Below are 19,244 nucleotides of genomic sequence, written 5' to 3'. Positions count from 1 at the left end.
TTTTTGAGTAGCATCGCAGTGGACTGGTTATCTGACCGGTTTACCACGCCAATAGTTAGACTAGGGGCGAATAGGAGTCCTTGAATTCATCAAGGTGTAGGGAGAGCTTGATTGGCGAAGGTCAATCCGGATAGAACAAGAGTTATCTTATTTGTGAGCAGCGAGCGGCGCAGACAGCAGTAATCGCAGCTTATGGTACTGTGAGCTACAGCTCTTGCGAGCCCCATATTTCCTCCGCAACAGTGCACTTCACTGCATTTCACACGCGACAGCCTCGACCGTACCTAGCAACATTCTAACGGATAATTTTTCAAGTTGAGTAGGCGCAACTGTCAGCCATTCTACCAAGTCAATAACAATCTTAAACTTAGTGTAGAAATTTCATTAGCGTATCCTATCCTGAAGAGGTAACTTCACATTCCAAAAAGAACCTGGAAATAACTTGTTCAGTTCATAACTAAAAGTGACATTGTGATTTCTCAGAATTTTTGCAAAAAAATTAAAATTTTCGTTAGTTTCAAGTTTTTTTACACTAACTAGCACTACTCCAGTACCCAAGTATCCCACTAGTTACGTAATAAACTTTGTGAAATTTTGTGTCATTTCCTTACAGCAGACGACTCCAGAAGATATTGCTGAAAGTTTTTCATGCATTTCTCTTTAGAACGTTAGCAGCGTCTGTCTGACTTCTGTAGTAGTATGGGGTGGAAACTGCATCTTGCAGGAGCCACAGGGTAAAGGGTACATCTCAGATTAATCCGTTGCACAGAATGACAGAATAACACCCACGTTGCTCACAGAAAATGGCGACCCTGCCAGGATAGGTAATATAGGTAAGCTACCAGGATAGAAAAGTGTCAGGATAGTTAGGTACGGCAGATCACAGCAGTAGCACTTTGAAGAACTTTCTTTCGTGTATTAAATAGCTATTTGCAAAGATTGGGATCAGAATAGATACAGGTAGTTAAGAAAGGAGAATTGCAGGGAAAAGGGCGTGTGTTATTGTGTTGGAAAATTTTGCACCTTTTCCCCATTTTTGTGTAGCTGTGAGGACGTAGGACTTTCAGGTGATAGGCACAGACGCAAAGTGACACAGAGATGCAGTGCGACGCAGCACCATATAAGTTAGAATTAAGAAATAACATTTTTCTCCGTTTGCAAGCGCACAGGTGGAGATTGGAGACTGTAGGACAGCAGACAGAACATTAGCCGAGAAGTCACGACGTTGTTGTTTTTGGTTCAACCAGCTGATACGTGGTAGTACAGATTTGTAGATAGGGTTGTGGTGTGTTGAAAGATTTTCCATGTTAATGAGAGCACAAGCGAAAAGTTTACGTGAGAGACAGCAAGTAGACAAGATGGGGGAGAATCAACCAGATAGGCAGCAAGTAAACGAACTTATTGAGAATAGGACAGAAGGTTAACCCGAGAATAGGACAGACGGTGAATCAGAGAATAGGAATGTCGGGGAGCTGCAGAATCAGCAGCCTCAGTTAGACTGGGATAAAATTGAGACAGGTCAGACAGATGGAAATCGAAGGCACGAGAACATCGAATTTCCAGAATATGAAATTCCAGGTAGGGCACATTCTGAGCCAGAAATAGACAGCCCACGTAGGAAATGGTAAAGATTAGAAGCGAAACGAGCAGAGGAAACGAGTTTGTTTGCCGCATATTCAGGGACAGAATACGCGTCAATACAGTCAATGAACCAGCAGTTGGCTAACGCTCAAAGGGAAGTAGACAGTGAGGAAGAGGGGGAACATTTAGAATACGTCGAACCTATCGTACACATTCTAAATATGCCCCAACAACAGACACAGAATTTTGCAGAGTTACGTCGCGCCACGAAAAGGTTCCGTAACACACACAAATGTACCTGCAAATACAAGACATACCCAACAGAAAGGGAAGAATGTGGAGTAGTTTGCGCCACGTAATCGTTGAATGACAAGCGCAACTAGTCCTCAACACAGACAGCACGGGTTATTGCAGTTATCAAACTTAGAAACGCCACAGCATAGCCCAGTAAACTACGTAACTGAACGAGTAGAAAACAATAGATCTAGCAAACATGGTTCAGCAGAAGGTACTGTTACAGGACGGGACACGATCATGGAGATGTTACAAAAAATGAACCCTAGTACGACGAAACAGAATCAGGATATTAAGAAACAATCATGATATTAATACACAGATAACGAAACAGAATACACAGATGACAAAACAATCTCAGGAATTGAAACAGGATAATCAGGCTATTACGACACAGATCCAAGAGGTTAAAATCCAGATGGAAGAAGGAATCGCCAGAATTGATAGTCAGATCACTCAGAAAAACAAATACGCGAAAGATTCAAGAGAAAGAATTCAGGCACTAACACTAGGTCAGCAGCAATTACGCACTGACGTGGACAACGTCCAATTCGACATCGTAAACGTTGACTAAAAGGTGGAACGTTTTATGAAAAAAGCCACTCGAACAGCAACACAAATTTCGGAAGTACAAGCAATTCAAAGCAAGGTCGCAAAGCTTGCAGTGAAAAAATATGATCAGCGATTCAATAAAATAGAACTTAAAAACAAGGATCAGTTTGAAAAGCTTCGAACAGAGTAGATGCAAACTATCGAAGAAAAGATCGACACCGATTACACCTGTAGCGAAACAACTGACACGTCAAGCGTTATTTCAGTACACGAACACGCGCCGTCTAAGAAAGTTCATGTATAACCAAGGCTAGACGTAACACTCGCGCAGAAATCGAAACAGAAAACCCCGATTAAAGCAATACATGACATGCCACAGGACCAGGCACAGTATCTAGAAAAACGGAACACATACACTCAGCCGATACCAGTCGAAAGAAAGGCAACTGTACCAATAAACTCAGTGACACAACATAATAGCAGCACAGGTACTATACCGCGAACGACGAGAGTAGAGACACACGAAGAACACTTTTGTTCACCAATGATACGATATGTCCCGGATATGAGTCAGGAAATTGAGAATAGGCAGACAGGCAGTAGATTACCAGAAAATAAACACGACGACACAAGCAGTGGCAGATAATTTGAGACCCTGAATCAGCCACAAACCGGATTTATGAGTAGATATAATACAGACCACTTCCTTACAGTTAGAAAATTTCAACACTTCAAGGAAGAAGGCGATAGCTTGCATGCACGCACATTCATCGAGCAGTTTCAAGTAGGCTTACCAAACCACTGGAGCGTAGCTCACAAACTTGGCTTCATTTGTGCAGACATGTCAGGGACCGTAGCAGAGGTAATGCAAAACATCACGGTTATCTGTACGTCTTATCTACAGTTCAGACCAGCGTTTCTCGAAAGATGTTGGTCTAAGTAGGCGCAAAACAAAATTAAATACGAGTTACTTCAGATGACACCATATGAAAACTCAGTAGAGATAAGCGTGGTAAAATTCTTTGATAGAATGGACAAAAAGAATCAATGCCTAGACAAACCATACAGTATCTGAGAGTTGATACGTCTATGTAGAATGAAATTACCGGTAAAATATCAACAGGCGACAGTAGGAAAAAATGAAAATACCGAAGAATTCAAAGAGGTTTTAAGGGAACTTGAGTTTATGTTTAAAGAAGACGAGGTGAAAGAAAAAAGAAAGGAAAGGGAACAGCAAAAGGAGAGGACTAGGAACGAGTATTCCAGTAATAATAATTGTAATCCTAACACCAATAATTTCAGGCAATTTAACAGACAAGGACAGTGGCACAATGGAGACACTTGGCACAGAAACGATAACCAAAATTATTGGTACCGAAGTAGGAACGGTAATGGACACTCTTACAGTGGCGGATATGGCTTTAGGAATCAAAATGCCAACGGTAAAGGGTACATTGAAAGAGGTTACGACGTTAGCAAGTGGCGAGACCAGGGCGCGAATAATTACCGAGGAAATTATGGTCCACAGAGACAAGAGCAACACAGCAAAGAGAAACCACAAGTAGAAGTTAGGTCACTGAATACTGCAAAACGTAAAGATTGAAGTTAGAAATGCGGAAGTGGTTAGGCAAATTAATGTCCACCCCATCTTATACTAACCACTAAATAAAAAATTAATTAATAGATCAACAAAATAACACATTAATTAAAAGAAAAAGACACACAATACACACTAACAATCCCTTGTAGTATCAAGTACGCTACAACATGCACACAAACAATAAACAGTACACAACAATTAAAAGAATGAAGAAGTGGTAGGCTATAAAAATGATAGATATATGCTTCAATTAAATTATCATATGTGAAATAAATGATAATTTTCTTCATTTTTATAAACATTGCATTGTTTAGAGTCAAAATCTCTTGTTATTCGTATAAAACAAAACATCGTAAAAAATTTCTCTACACGAAGAAAGGGACATCGCCACCAACACCAATCACCAGTTGCCTTAACACCAGATGCTTCGAGATAGCGACATAGAGGGTACAGACATATTGAGAAAGCACTTAGAACAATAACCACAGCATGAAAACCAACGCCACACTGGAAATGCAGGTTGCAACCAGGTTGGACTTCAGGAGGAGAACGCGCAGCACGGATATTTCATATGTCACGACACTGCTACACAACGGAAGAGCGTGGGGAGAATCATAATATAACGAGACGACAATCAAGGTACAAAATATTACTAAGATCTACAAACCCATCAAGTAACTTTTCGAAAGGCAGTCAGATCCTACACATCCTACATCACTCCTACACCAAAATTCACATATTCCTAGCCCAAGAAGAACAGAAGAATGCTAGAAAGAAGAGAGGAACAGAAGACGCAAGATGAAGAATGGCAGAAGACAGCATGATACCTTTCTCTCCTATCCCACAAAGCAAATTGCTACAAACTTCTTTCCATGAACATTGGGGCATGGTAACTACCACAACCACCTCTCCAAAAATAAGCCTTGAATCGTCAAACAAATACAAGAGAACGGCAAACGGAATATTAAATAGCACCAACTAACATTAACTAGAAATAGATTCAGCAAAATGATTAGTATTCTCCCTACCATATCATCAAATTTCCACATCGAACCAGATGTGAAGTACCAAGCCGTCACAGCACAATAGTGGGTGACGATCGTCGGTAGTCAACTACAATCATCGAACTGCCATACCGTCCCAGGTGTGACAGCAAAGGAGTACCAAGACATCACTGTTATGCAGTAAACCACAGTCATCATCATCGGTTAAAAGTACCACCACACGATGACCATGTCAACAAGTAAGACCCGGCATCGCATGCTAGAGTGCTTCTCTCGTGATTTGTGACACCCATACGAATGGGTCGACGCCTTCTAGTATTTCAGTGGGGATCGTCGTGCACAGAAACTGACGCAGCACAAAACGAAAAGACTGATGTAATGCAAATGTAGAGATAAGAATATGATATACTTGAAAAATACTTTTTTCCTTTTTTGTAAAAGTAATTATTTTATCATATATGTAAAGCCCATAATGTCACAGAGACCTTAAAATATTATTTAAAGAAAATTAATTAGTATAAGTAGATAACCTCAAAAATCCCTGTAAAGCCAAGTTAGTTTTTTATATAAAAAAGGTTTTGGTTAATTATAGGTTGAAAGAGGATAGAATAAAGAAAAAACACTTCTTCACTCTTAAAACAGTGACACAAAAAATAATGCCTAATTAAATAAAACAAAGTCACACAACAGAGCTTTTGTGAACATTCACACGAAGCTTAACTAAAGACCAGACATAACGACACTATAACATGATACACTGTATACTAACGAGTTTAGAAAAATTAATATTGTAAAAACAATTTCTGGAAATGAAAACGAAAAACAGATACACGTACTGGCAACGACAAAGAATAACAACCTTTGTAAAGTCTATATTTGCCTAACCACAACACATAAGTTCTAGAATTAAAAAATAGAAACAATAGCTATAAAGAAATCATAAGAATAAATTGTTATGAATGGCTGAGACAAGTGTATCGAAAAATCTAGAAGAACAGTTTTTCCCCACTTTTTCAATGTTTTCCTCAGCATTGACAAACCCCAGACAAACATATTGCCAGATGGTTAGAGGTATGTAAAACGTCGTTGTATCCTGACCTTCACTGCTTACATATTCCGCCCTCACAATCATATTCCGCACAACAAGACGCTTCATTCGAACCCAAACTCGATAAGATAAAGTCAATGTTGTATGAATTCATGCAAACGATATGCAAATAACAAGTAAATTGCAAATGCGCACCGAGCTTTACATATACGCGGCTGGCGTACACGCACACATTCAAGTCACGACAGACACAAAAGCTTTTAGTTCTTGAGAGGCAAACTGCACAACAGGAGGCCGATCCCTTCAAGGGACGAGTCAACCTATCTACGTTGGCCGGCGGCCACCCGTAGAGCAGACAGCGTTTGCCCGAGTGAAAGGGAGAACGACCCCGTGTTCGGCTTAAAAGCAAATTCTGCTACATCGTGTGCTAGCGCCCAGACTAAGCATTCTTCACATACATAGCACGCAGTTTCAGAGGTTTTCACAGGGAGACAGCACACACCAAACGCCAATGCTACAGATTTCTGGATTGGTCACCTTACACGAAACGTCATTCTCCAGTTTTAGAGGCCATTTCGCTGTCGCTCTTGGAGCGAGAACATGTAACGAGAGCGTGTTCGGTTGTAATTTTACTCAAAGAGCGAGGAACAAGTCTCTCCTCAGTACTTCACTAGGAAACCACCTCGGTCGAGAGCGAATCGGATGGTGACTCTATATTGAGTCCTTGCGATAAAGTGTTGTTCACTGTGTTGGCCGCCACACTTATTGAGCGGTGTGAACGGACAGAGTTATAGTTAAACACCTGCGAGCGAATTTTTGAGTCGTATCGCGGCGGACTGGTTTATCTGATCGGTGTACCACGCCAATAGTTAGACTAGGGGCGAATACGAGTCCTTGACTTCTTCAAGGCGTAGGTAGAGTTTGATTGGCGAAGGTCAATCCAGATAGAGCGAGAGTTATCTTACTTGTCAGCAGCGAGCGGCGCAGACAGCGGTAATCGCAGCTTACGGCATTGTGAGGTACAGCTCTTGCGAGCCCCATATTTCCTCCACAACAGTACACTTCACTGCATTTCACGCGCAACAACCTCGACCGTACCTAGCAACATTCTAACGGATAATTTTTCAAGTTGAGTAGGCGCAGCTCTCAGCCATTCTGCCAAGTCAGTAACAATCTTAAACTTAGTTCAAAATGGTTCAAATGGCTCTGAGCACTATGGGACTTAACATCTGAGGTCATAAGTCCCTTGGAACTTAGAACTACTTAAACCTAACTAACCTAAGGACACCACACACATCCATGCCCGAGGCAGGATTCGAACCTGCTACCGTAGTAGTCGCGCAGTTCGTGACTGAAGCGCCTAGAAGCGCTCGGCCAACGCGGCCGGCTTAAACTTAGTATAGGAATTTCATTAGCGAATCCTATCCTTAAGAGGTAACTTCACATTCCAAAAAGAACCCGGAAATAACTTGTTCAGTTCATAACTAAAAGTGCCATTGTGATTTCTAAGAATTTTTGCAAGAAAATAAAAATTTTCGTTAGGTTTTTTTTTTTTTTCTTGCACTAACTAGCACTACTCCAGTACCCAAGTATCCCACTAGTTACGTAAGAAACTTTGTGAATTTTTGTGTCATTTCCTTACGGCAGACGACTCCAGAAAATATTTATTGGTGAAAGTTTTTCAGACATTTCTCTTTAGAACGTTAGGAGCTTCTGTGTGACATCTGTAGTAGTGCGGGAGTGGTAATTGCATCTTCCAGGAGCCACAGGGTAAAGGGTACATCCCAAATTATTACGTTGCGCAGAATGACAGAATAACACCCACGTCGCTCACAATACGGGTGCATTGATTTTCTCGAGAGAATTGCCAATAACCACGAATGGTTCAGTCATGCAGTTTCGGATGATTGAACCGGAATTTTTGAGTATATTTGTAAGGGAAAGCGAGGATGTGAGGAGTGACCCACAGAGACATCGCCTCGACCGAGAAAAGCTCGAATGAGCAAATTAAAGATTAAAACAATGTTGATTTACTTTTTTGGCAGCAGGGGTATCGGGCATAAAGATTGTGTTCCTCCGCGACTAACACTCAACCAGGTGTTTTACATAGATGTCGTAGATGTTCTTGAAAGGCTCAGGAAAAGGGTGAATCGAGTGAGACACTGCAGAAAATGGACGCTGCATCATGACAGTACCCCATGTTACATGATCACTTCCATCACGGAATTTTCTGCTTCCTCTTGTTCCTTAGCCACACTGTTCACCTAATCTGTGTCCGTGTGACTCTTCTTTTCCCAAAACTGAAAAATATCCTTAAAGCATGTCAGTTTGAGACTCTGAAAAATATTCAGAGGGATGTAACACACATGTTAAGGGCCCTACCAGTTGAAGTCATTCAGCGTCGAGCCATGACTGGAAAGAACAAATAAAAACGTTCAAATGTGTGTGAATCCCTAAAGGGAAAAACTGTTCAGGTCATCGGTCCCTAGACTTACACGCTAATTATACTAACTGTCCCTAGACATACACACTAATAAAACTAAGTTATGCTAAGAACAAACACACAATCATGCCCGAGGGAGAACTCGACTCTCCGGCGGGAGGGGCTGCGCAATCCATGACATAGCGCCTCAAACCGTGCGGCCACTCGGCGCGGCAAGAACAACTCCGCCGTTTTATAGCTGTCGAAGGGAACTACTTTGAAGAGGAACTACTGTTGTTCGAAACAAATAAAAACTTTGGCAAAAAAAAAATTAGTCTCATTATTTTTCTCACACACGTCGTACGCCTCACATGTAAAGACAACTAATGTTAGAAACGCATTTTCGTAATGCACTTGAGCGTTGGTACAGTGTAAGTGATTTCAGAAATTTCCAATTTCTCAATTGTAAAAATATCGGTACGTATTTGTACGAAGTGCACTACTGGCCATTAAAATTGCTACACCGAGAAGAAATGCAGATGATAAATGGGTATTATTTGGACAAATGTATTACACTAGAACTGACATGTGATTACATTTTCACGCAGTTTGGGTGCACAGATCGAGAGAAATCAGTACCCAGAACAACCACCTCTGGCCGTAATAACGGCCTTGATACGCCTGGCCATTGAGTCAAACAGAGCTTGGATGGCGTGTACAGGTACAGCTGCCCATGCATCTTCAACACGATACCACAGTTCATCAAGAGTAGTGACTGGCGTATTGTGACGAGCCAGTTGCTCGGCCACCATTGGCCAGACGTTTTCAATTGGTGAGACATCTGGAGAATGTGCTGGCCAGGGCAGCAGTTGAACATTTTCTGTATCCAGACAAGCCCGTTCAGGACCTGCAACATGCGGTCGAACATTATCCTGCTAAAATGATGGATTTCACAGGATCGAATACATCTGAAATGTAACGTCCACTGTTCAAAGTGCCGTCAGTGTGAACAAGAGGTGACCGAGACGTGTAATCAATGGCACCCCATACCATCATACCGGGTGATACGCCAGTATGGCGATGACGAATACACGCTTCCAATGTGTGTTCACCGCCATGTCGCCAAACACGGCTGCGACCATCATGATGCTGTAAACAGAATTTGGATTCATCCGAAAAAATGACGTTTTGCGATTCGTGCACCCAGGTTCGCCGCTGAGTACAAATACGCTCCTGTCTGTGATGCAGCGTCAAGCGTAACCGCAGCCATGGTCTCCGAGCTGATAGTCCATAGTGCTATCATGATGCTGTAAACAGAACCTAACTTCATCAGAAAAAATGACGTTTGGCCATTCGTGCTCCCAGGTTCGCCGTTATCATCGCAGGCGCTTTTGTGTGTGATGCAGCGTCAAGGGTAGCCGCTGCCATGGTCTCCGAGCGACTGCAAACGTCGTCGAACTGACAGTGCAGATGGTTGTTGTCTTGCAAATGTCCCTATTTGTCGACGCATGAATCGATCTGTTACAGCCATGTGAATAAGATGCCTGTCATCTCGACTGCTAGTGATACGGGGGACGTTGGGATCCAGCACGGCGTTTCGTATTACCCTCCTGAACCTACCGATTCCATATTCTGCTAACAGTCACTGGATTTCGACCAACGCGAGCAGCAATGTTGCGATACGATAAACCGCAATCGCGATAGGCTACAATCCGACCTTTATCAAAGTCGGAAACGTGATGGTACGCATTTCTCCTCCTTACACGAGGCATGACAACAACGTTTCACCAGGCAACGCCGGTCAAGTGCTGTTTGTGTATGAGAAATCGGTTGAAAAATTTCCTCATGTCAGCACGTTGTAGGTGTCGCCACCGGCGCCAATCTTGTGTGAATGCTCTGAACAGGTAATCATTTGCATATCACAGTATCTTCTTCCTGTCGGCTAAATTTCGCGTCTGTAGCACGTCATCTTCGTGGTGTAGCAAGTTTGATGGCCAGTGGTGTATTTACAATTAAAAGAGAGAGGGAGGAAGCACAGTGCCTGACCAGCGCCACTCTGACATCATACGGAGGAAACGAGGTACCGTCACCCGCTCAGCAGAGCAGTCTGGTGGGCTGCCTGCCCGGTGGTTACGTGCAAATGAATGAAAATATCGCCTGCGGTGGCGGGCAGACGCAGCAGCGGACGTTAGCTGTAGCAGCGCTGTGGCAGCAATCAAGCGCGCCGAGCAGCGCCGCTAATGAGCCATCTGGCGGCCATTAGCGCAGACCGCCAATGACGTCCTGCAGCGCAGGACGCGCATCAGCTGGGGCCAGGGAGCACGGCCGCCGCCATTTGCCAGCCCGCCAGAGAGCAGTAGTAGCTCTCTCTCTCTCTCTCTCTCTCTCTCTCTCTCCTTCACTGCCCGCGCGTATCAGTACGGACCGCAGAAGCTATTGTGTGACCTACAAATAAGCAAAGATCGTGCCATGCTTCGATGTCTCGCAAGATCAATTTTAAGGAGTGATATTAAAATTCGACCAAAGATGTATAAAAACAGTACGGTGTAATCACCATTTCTCCTACAGCGATTACAAGTGCATTTCGTAATGTGTCTGTTTCTAAAATGCTCTATAGAAGGCAGAGGCAACAGCCTTGCCGCAGTGGATACACTGTTTCCCATCAGATCACCGAATTTAAGCGCTGTCGGGCGTGGCCGGCACTTGGATGGGTGACCATACGGGCCACCATGCGCTGTTGCCATTTTTCGGGTTGCACTCAGCCTCTTGAAGGCATTTGAGGGACTACTCGACCGAATAGTAGCGGCTCCGGTCAAAGAAAACCATCATAACGACCGGGAGAGCGGCGTGCTGACCACACGCCCCTGCTATCCGCATCCTCATCTGAGGATGACACGGCGGTGGGATGGTCCCGGTGGGCCACTTGTGGCCTGAGGACGGAGTGCTGTAGAAGGCAGACTTATATCACAGTTACTGAATCTGCCCGTGGGTAAACAGTCTTATACTGCTGAAGGCCAAATAAAAATAAATACATAAAATCTATAAAGCTATAGTGTGAATGAATTACGCGACGGTATACAGGGTATCCGGAAATTCCAAATTTTTAGGACATTCAGAGGGAAGTGAGTAGAAAATATTTCGAAGTGGAAACCATGTCCGGAAACGTTCCGTTTCGGTGCTATGACCATTTGAAAACGTGTTAGTAACGCGAACTCTTTTACGAGTAACTGATTTGGCGTGACACAGTACATCATTTGTTTTATATTCCAACTTATTAATAGCCAAAGAAACTGTTCTGGTATTTGTTGATGGATTCTCTGCAACATGGTGCAGTACGGCCTCTTCCAGTTCTCGTGTACCGCATGTCCTTGGAGCAGCACAGTCAAACCTGCTAACGGTGAAGGTACCCTTCGTCGAAACCGTTGCGAAATTGTGGCGAAAAGGGTATGTGACGGTGTCGGACGACGTGGAAATCGATCTTCATAAAGGCGACGAACGACTCCTCATTCCTGTGAGGTTCGCCATTCAAAAGGATCATGCCGGTGTATTCCGCAAACGTGTAAGCACTCACATTGCTCTTACACACACAGACATGTCGGGAAGGCTCTAACCACGTCAGAGAGGTAGGCTAGAAATCAAATTATGTCGGCCGATCCGACGCAACGACCCCCCACTGTGAGAAACGTCGTGTGCCTACTTGGCAAACATGTTTTCAAACGACTGTAGCACGGATACGGTACGTTTGAAGACGTGAGTTACTACTCAAAATATTATGTACTCACTTCCTTCTACACGTCCTCGAAGAGTGTAACGAAGATTTCCGACCACCGTTTAGAAACCGATATAGAGTTTATTGCAATGTTAAAATTTGGGCATCTGAAGATCCGTCGGGTCTCTGTTAGACAAACTGACAGAGCGTAATCCCACATTTGTAACCCATATACCCCTGTCATGAAGCAAGAAGATGGCAGTTCATTCCAAACCGATATCGAGACCTCGACACCGTAAGGATTGTACTTCCGAACGTCAGCGTTGAGTGTGCGTAGATTATCGTCCAGCTGAACGTTCAGAAACGATGCGACTTGTGCATACGGTGATTGTACCTCTATGCAGTGTACGCGATCGCAGTGCACTTCAGCGCCAGTTGTCGGCTGTAACTGGCTCGCAAATCACCCCGTTTACGAAATGGACGGTTTTAAAATTCCTACATTAGCTCAAATAAACGCACTTTCCTCCTTTGTCCATACGCTACTCATGTTGTTCTGTCCGTAGTATACATAAATAAAAGTTTCAATATGCATGAAGAAGACACAAGGCAGAAAGGGAAGTACCATGTCCAGTCAGTAAGGACATCAGCTTATAAAAGTAGTACGATGCAAATTTGCAGTTGTTTTCCACGTAATACGAAAATCAATTCAGTATTATCACATGTTGGCAAATGGCCAACGTCATTCTAATTTAATCATTGTTCTATTCAGTACCAGAACCATTACAATACGTGTAATATAACACTTGAAACAAGAAAGAGCAAAATATCTTACTGCAAGTGGTGCTGACTGTCTTGCGGATAAAACCAATCGAACAGACGTACTTCTCGGAAAGAACGCACTTATATTTACACAACATCGAATGTTGTACACTATTCTTCTGTTGAACTATTAAGGAAGTGTGACAACCTGTTAGAAAATGCGAAGGTTAGAAAAAAGAATTTGATCCATTGCAATGCAAAGCAGCAGTACATCATGTTTCACGTTGCTGATCTACCTCTCATTAGCCGGCCGATGTGGCCGAGCGGTTCTAGGTGCTTCAGTCTGGAACCGCGCGACCGCTACGGTCGCAGGTTCGAAACCTGCCTCGGGCATGGATGGGTGTGATGTTCTTAGTTTAGTTAGGTTTAAGTACTTTTAAGTTCTAGTGGACTGATGACCTCAGATGTTAAGTCCCATAGTGCTCAGAGCCGTTTGAACCATTGGAACTCATTACACTACGCCATTCACAAATGGGTTATGACCGTAGTTTTTTCCTAGGATCCGCTGAAAGCTCCAGACGTAAATATGTTATTAAGTGACACTTCACTATAGCAAAATGTTCAAAAACAATGCGTTTTTGATGGATTCTAAATATTCCGTCGCCTTCATAATTTGCAAGTTACAACAATTCATTAACCACCAATTTAGTTTATCGTCATTTCATTGCGACTAGTCGTACAATTAACTACGGGTTTTCAAGAGATCAGTAATTCTCTGGTGATCAGAAACCGTATTAATGCATAAGGGCTTTATTTTGAAGCCAAAATGGCGTCTCGCTATTCTGTACTGAAGACAGATGGTGTCATCCGACGTAGGTGGCTTTCATCCATCTCACTGGTCCACAATCAAAAGCACGTTCAGAATATCTGACATGGTAGACATTGCCCTGCACGCGGAAAGACTCGCAGACGTGTTTTTCCCCCTCTACGACGTCAGAAACACGGCACGCTCAACAATCGAATGCACGGTCCGTGTGCTGAGGGCTTAAACTCGATCAACTCCATGTCAGAAACCTCTCCCCCTGTGATACGTTCAGACCAAGCCCACCAAAACTTATATAATAATCCTGTAGATAATCATAACTTCCCCTTCTCTACACATATTCTATACTAATCTGTTCACATACAGGTCTCGCTCATCCATTCGTCCACTAAAGTTTTGAATGTATAGTGCGAGAGGACTCATTGGCTGGCTGCAGGCTTCCGCTCGCTGAGGCTCCTCCATGCTACCTGTTGCCCTGAACAAAGGGAAGTATGCTGCAGGTAGGTGTACCCTGCATAGTTACAACAGTTTCCAGTAGGGAGCACATTAGTCTGGCAGGTCAACCTGTTCAGTTTGCAAGGAGCACCACTAGATGCCACTAGGAGTGACAAAGCGAGTAACAGTACTGGACAGTAACCATACCTTCCCTATCTCCCACAGTTCTCATCCTCTATAGTCTCCACCCCTTCACCGGGTCAGCTTCGGACATAAGGCTCTCCATCTTTTCCTGGCCTCCCACCAGGTTTCCCTCTCGACTCTCTGTCAGTCTTCTCCTCTCATTTCCAAACATTCATTCACTCAAACAATCCATCGGTCTTCCTCTAGGACTCTTATCGTCCACACTTATTTTGTAAGCCTGTCAGGAGCCAGTGGTTCTGGCATTACTGGAATGGCCCTCGAGTCCGATTCCCGGAAAAGGGAATTTTAACCACCAGGGACTGGATGTTGGTCTCATCATCATCAGATCATTAACGACGCGCATGTCACCGAAGTGACGTCAAATAAAAAAAAACTTGCATCTGGCGGCTGAACAATCCAGAACCGGTGTCCAGGGCGAAAACGCCACATTCATTTTCATTTCATATCATTAGATTGTTTCGGGAGATGACTAGGTGTTGTGTGTCCTTAGGTTAGTTAGGTTCAAGTCGTTCTAAGTTCTAGGGGACTGATGACCATAGATGTTAAGTCCCATAGTGCTCAGAGCCATTTGAACCATTGTTTCGGTACTCAGCCAATTACCACTCGTTTAACATTCTGATACATTCTTAATCTTGTCTTTTCTATCGTCTTATGGTTATGCTGCTCTTTCACTACCTCTCTCACTGTCTCATTCCCTTATCTATCCATTGTTCTTATTCCTGTCACGCTTCTTTGAACTGGCATTTTCCAAGCCTATATTCTCCTCATTTGCCTTTACTTCATCACCTACGTTGCTCATGTAAACGTGTGTACTGCTCGTTTGCTCGTTGGTGGTACATCCTTGCTCCAGACCAGACTGTTTATTCTCTGCAATATTCCACACGCTTACCTTCCCGTTTCACTAATTAGCATATCAACCCTCCCACCGTCATCTATTATGTTCTCCAGTCACTCGAAACTTTTCACTTTCCATTTTACTATTCAACCTACCACCAAACGCCGGCCGGTGTGGCCGAGCGTTTCTAGGCGCTAGAATCTGGAACCGCACGACCGCTACGGTCGCAGGTTCGAATCCTGCCTCGGGCATGGATGTGAGTGATGTCCTTAGTTAGGTTTACGTAATTCTAAGTTCTAGGGGAGTGGTGTCCTCAGCAGTTAAATCCCATAGTGTTCAGAGCTATTTGAACCACCAAACCAAAATATGTAGGACTGTCTTTAGTGAACGAACTAGTCTATCGACATCATGTAGTAACCATTTAACCAAAAGCCTATAATCGATTTTTCTACTAACAGTGCCCCTATGAAACCTTATGAAGTGTTATCACCGGTGTTCATGGCAGAAGCTAATACTTGGTGCAGTGTAAGGCCAAGTTTAACGATTACGTGTCCACAATGAATTTAAAAGTTTCAGTTAAAAGTTGTTGTGTAAGCTATTGCCAGGTCTTCTGAAACTTGCTCTGTTAGTAGTCATTCAGTTGTAATTCTTTACTGACTTGATCCTCTAAAATTTTTAAACTGATGACGGAACGTATTGAAAATATCAGAAGTGAAATCTGCGTTCAACGCATGACTGTAGTACCACGGAGTTGCCGGAAGGTACAGTTTGGAGGTAAAAAAATACAGTTATTGCTCTAGCGTACTGACTGTTGTATCGGCCTGGTACACAGTGACGGCTGGTGAGAGATAAAGGAGTTCGTTGGAATGTAGGTTGGCCGGACAAACGGCAGATGACATGCACAAAAATTATTGTTCCAGCACAGTTAGAGCTGCTACAGTTGCAAGCCCTCATCATGTAACGCACACTGGCCTCGATCCAGAGTGTCCATGTTCCACAGGGTTGGCCAGGTGTCGACCTCATGGACCTCGGTGGCTTTTGTTGCGAAGATGTCAGTAGCTGCTACGCTTAGGGCGGCTCAAGTGTAGTGCACCCTTGCATGGCAACCATTCCGGTCAACAGGGCGCCATCTGTTGGTGTGGCGGTCTTGAACTGCCATTCCGTTAGAGAGGTGCTCAGGATCTGTCCAGGCCTGATGAATCATGGGGCGTAGACCACACGGGAGGGAACCCCAGTCTGCAAGAACATTTTGGGTTCGAGTATGGATTTCGCTTTCTAAATTTTCTTTTCGGTGTGAAAATTTAGTTCATACAATCAGTAACACAGGACCTGGAACAAACAGACGCATTTTGGGAAGAGACAGAAGATATATTCCCAAAGGTACCTGACAAACACAACTTCATTCAGTTTCGGGATTTCATTATCCAACCTGGCAAGGAAAGAAACTACCAGAATATAATTGGAACGCTCTTACTTCACAGAAGCCAAGTCACAGGAAAGATAGACTTGTGAAGTTATGCAGAACATTCTATTTTATTCTAATCATCACCGCTTTCAAACAGCTCCCCATAAATCAGAAGATCTGGAGTTCTCCAAACTCCAACTTTGGTGAATTTGAAACTGACCCTATCGCCATTTCATGGAAAGCTCAATGAGAGATCCAGAACGTACAAGTTCCAGGACTCAGATAACTACCTATCGAAATTCATATTAAGACTAAGTATAAGAAATGCCAAGAAGGATATACCCAGGAAAATGATAAGTTTGAAAGAGAGAAGCTAAGATTAAAAAAAATATCCAGTCGGTAGGAAACTGAAAATGTCCGTAAGAGCAGAGGTAAAATTTCGGTGACGCTTTTAATTATACCATTATTCCTTATTGATTCAGGTGATAAATTTATGATCCGTTTCCTTAATGTGCCTGTGGGGACATGACATCAGAGAAACGTGACAGAGCTATCATGAAGCTGATAATGTACGACACTTTATCTATTTATTTAGCGTATGTCATCTACAGAGTAAAACTGCACACATACTATTAAATAGTATCATAAACGAATTACAAATATATTATTAAATGATTGATTGCAAACAACAATATGCGAAAGATTAGGAAGACAGCCATTGCAGATATTAAAAGTCCACATCTAAGCAGGTCACCCACTGAACAGCACGTGGAGTAGCATTCATGATTTCCGTCCATTCTCCTTCAAACCTCCAAGCAGGACATTCGAAGATCAGGTGAGGAGCTGTTTGTTCTTCTGCACCACAGTCGCATTTGTGGAGAATGGCCTTACATATGCCGTGGTTAGTCCTCACACGATTAAGTCTCGACCAATTTCTTCTGGGCATTTGCATTCCTTCCACCGGTATCGAAGGATCAAAATCAGTTATGAGAGGATGGTGATTATTCAGCAACCAGTACTGCCTCCATTCCCTTGCTATGTTGTACCTTTCTGGGAATTTGAGGACTTCGTCTTCCCATGTAGGTTTCCTGGATTTTAGGCGGGTAGTTAGTAGATGGCCCAGTATTTTTCGGATAGGTATATCTTCAGAGACAGAGTGATCATTAATTTATGACAATTTAATTCGTGTGAAGGAGTTTCAAATATATCTTTGTATTTCCTGTAGGAATCAGCGCATTCTTTTGCACAGTGCTGCAAAAGTTTACTCGCTCCATACAAAAAACGGGCATGCCTGATTTTGAGGTTTCGCGAATTATGATTGGCTTTGTTCCGTGACTTCGGAATAACTAACAGAGTTCATTTGTTAGATTTCGAATCAATTTGCAGTGTTTCAAGGAACCAGTGTCTGCCTTTGTTCCGTAGTCAGCAATGGAACAGGAAGCTGTCTTCACTTAAACTGAACGATGAGTGGCACGTTTGTCATAAAGTACTGTAATTCTGTGACTGAAATCTCGGAGTTTGCTGTCTTATATCAGTCTCTTCCTTATGTACTAACACGAGAAAAATGTCAGCCTTTGTCATTGTCATGGCGGCTTATCCGTACTTCTTTTCTGTGTTTTATTAGGTGAGATTTTTCTCAGGTGGTCTGCAAGGAGTGCATTAATGTTATCACATCATACAAAGAACGGCCAGTTGCAAAGAAGTCTGTCAGACAAGAGCTGCCCTTCGTTGTTGCTATTTGTATGAGAATGAGGTTGCTTGGCCTCTGATGAGTGGGTTTCAGAGCCATGCAGAGCATCGAGTGAAATAGCGATGATCTCAAAATAGCCGCACTTACCAAGTACCAATATAGCAGCTATTGTCGGCATTCACAGCAAGCAACGAATTTAGCTACGGAATTCGTACAGCCACGCAACGCCCACTCTCACCTGCATATAGGATGTAATAATCCCACTCACAAATACCTGCAACGCCCAGTCGCCAGAACACTTTTACAGTTGCATATGTACAGTCTGTGGAGAGATAGAGGTGACTTTTCGCTGATATACTTTGTAATACTGTTTTGGACTGATAGAGCTTTTACCACATTGGTGAAGAATTCACGAAAATAAATTTCCAAGTAAGTAAAAATTTTAATCAGGTTGGCTTCTTTAGTACTTTTTCGTTTGTTACTGCACGTTTTCTTGATATCGTTTGCTAGAAACTACGACCAGGAATGGGGCCAAATTCAATTTTTCTGGAAATTCTAGGATGCTCCTGAAAAGTGCCTCTGCGGAGATTGATTATGAAATATTATAAGACTACAGTTTTCTAGACAAAGTGAAAAATAAAGTAAATCACAGAAGTATGAACTCAGAGTAGGGTTTCGTGGCAGAACGTGAATATTTTGCTACAATATATAAACCAATGCATCCTTTCACACCGTGACACAATGCCTGTGATCTCTCTTCATATCTTTGTTGTGACCTTCCGTCGGAAGACTGGTTTGATTCAACTCTCCACGCTGGTCTGTCCTGAGAAAGCCTCCTCGTCTAAGAACTACTGCTGCAGCTTTTGTACATCCATTTGAATCT

Source organism: Schistocerca piceifrons, chromosome 5 (assembly GCF_021461385.2).
Source record: "Schistocerca piceifrons isolate TAMUIC-IGC-003096 chromosome 5, iqSchPice1.1, whole genome shotgun sequence".
Classification (NCBI taxonomy): domain Eukaryota; kingdom Metazoa; phylum Arthropoda; class Insecta; order Orthoptera; family Acrididae; genus Schistocerca; species Schistocerca piceifrons.
This window is presented reverse-complemented; position numbering follows the sequence as displayed.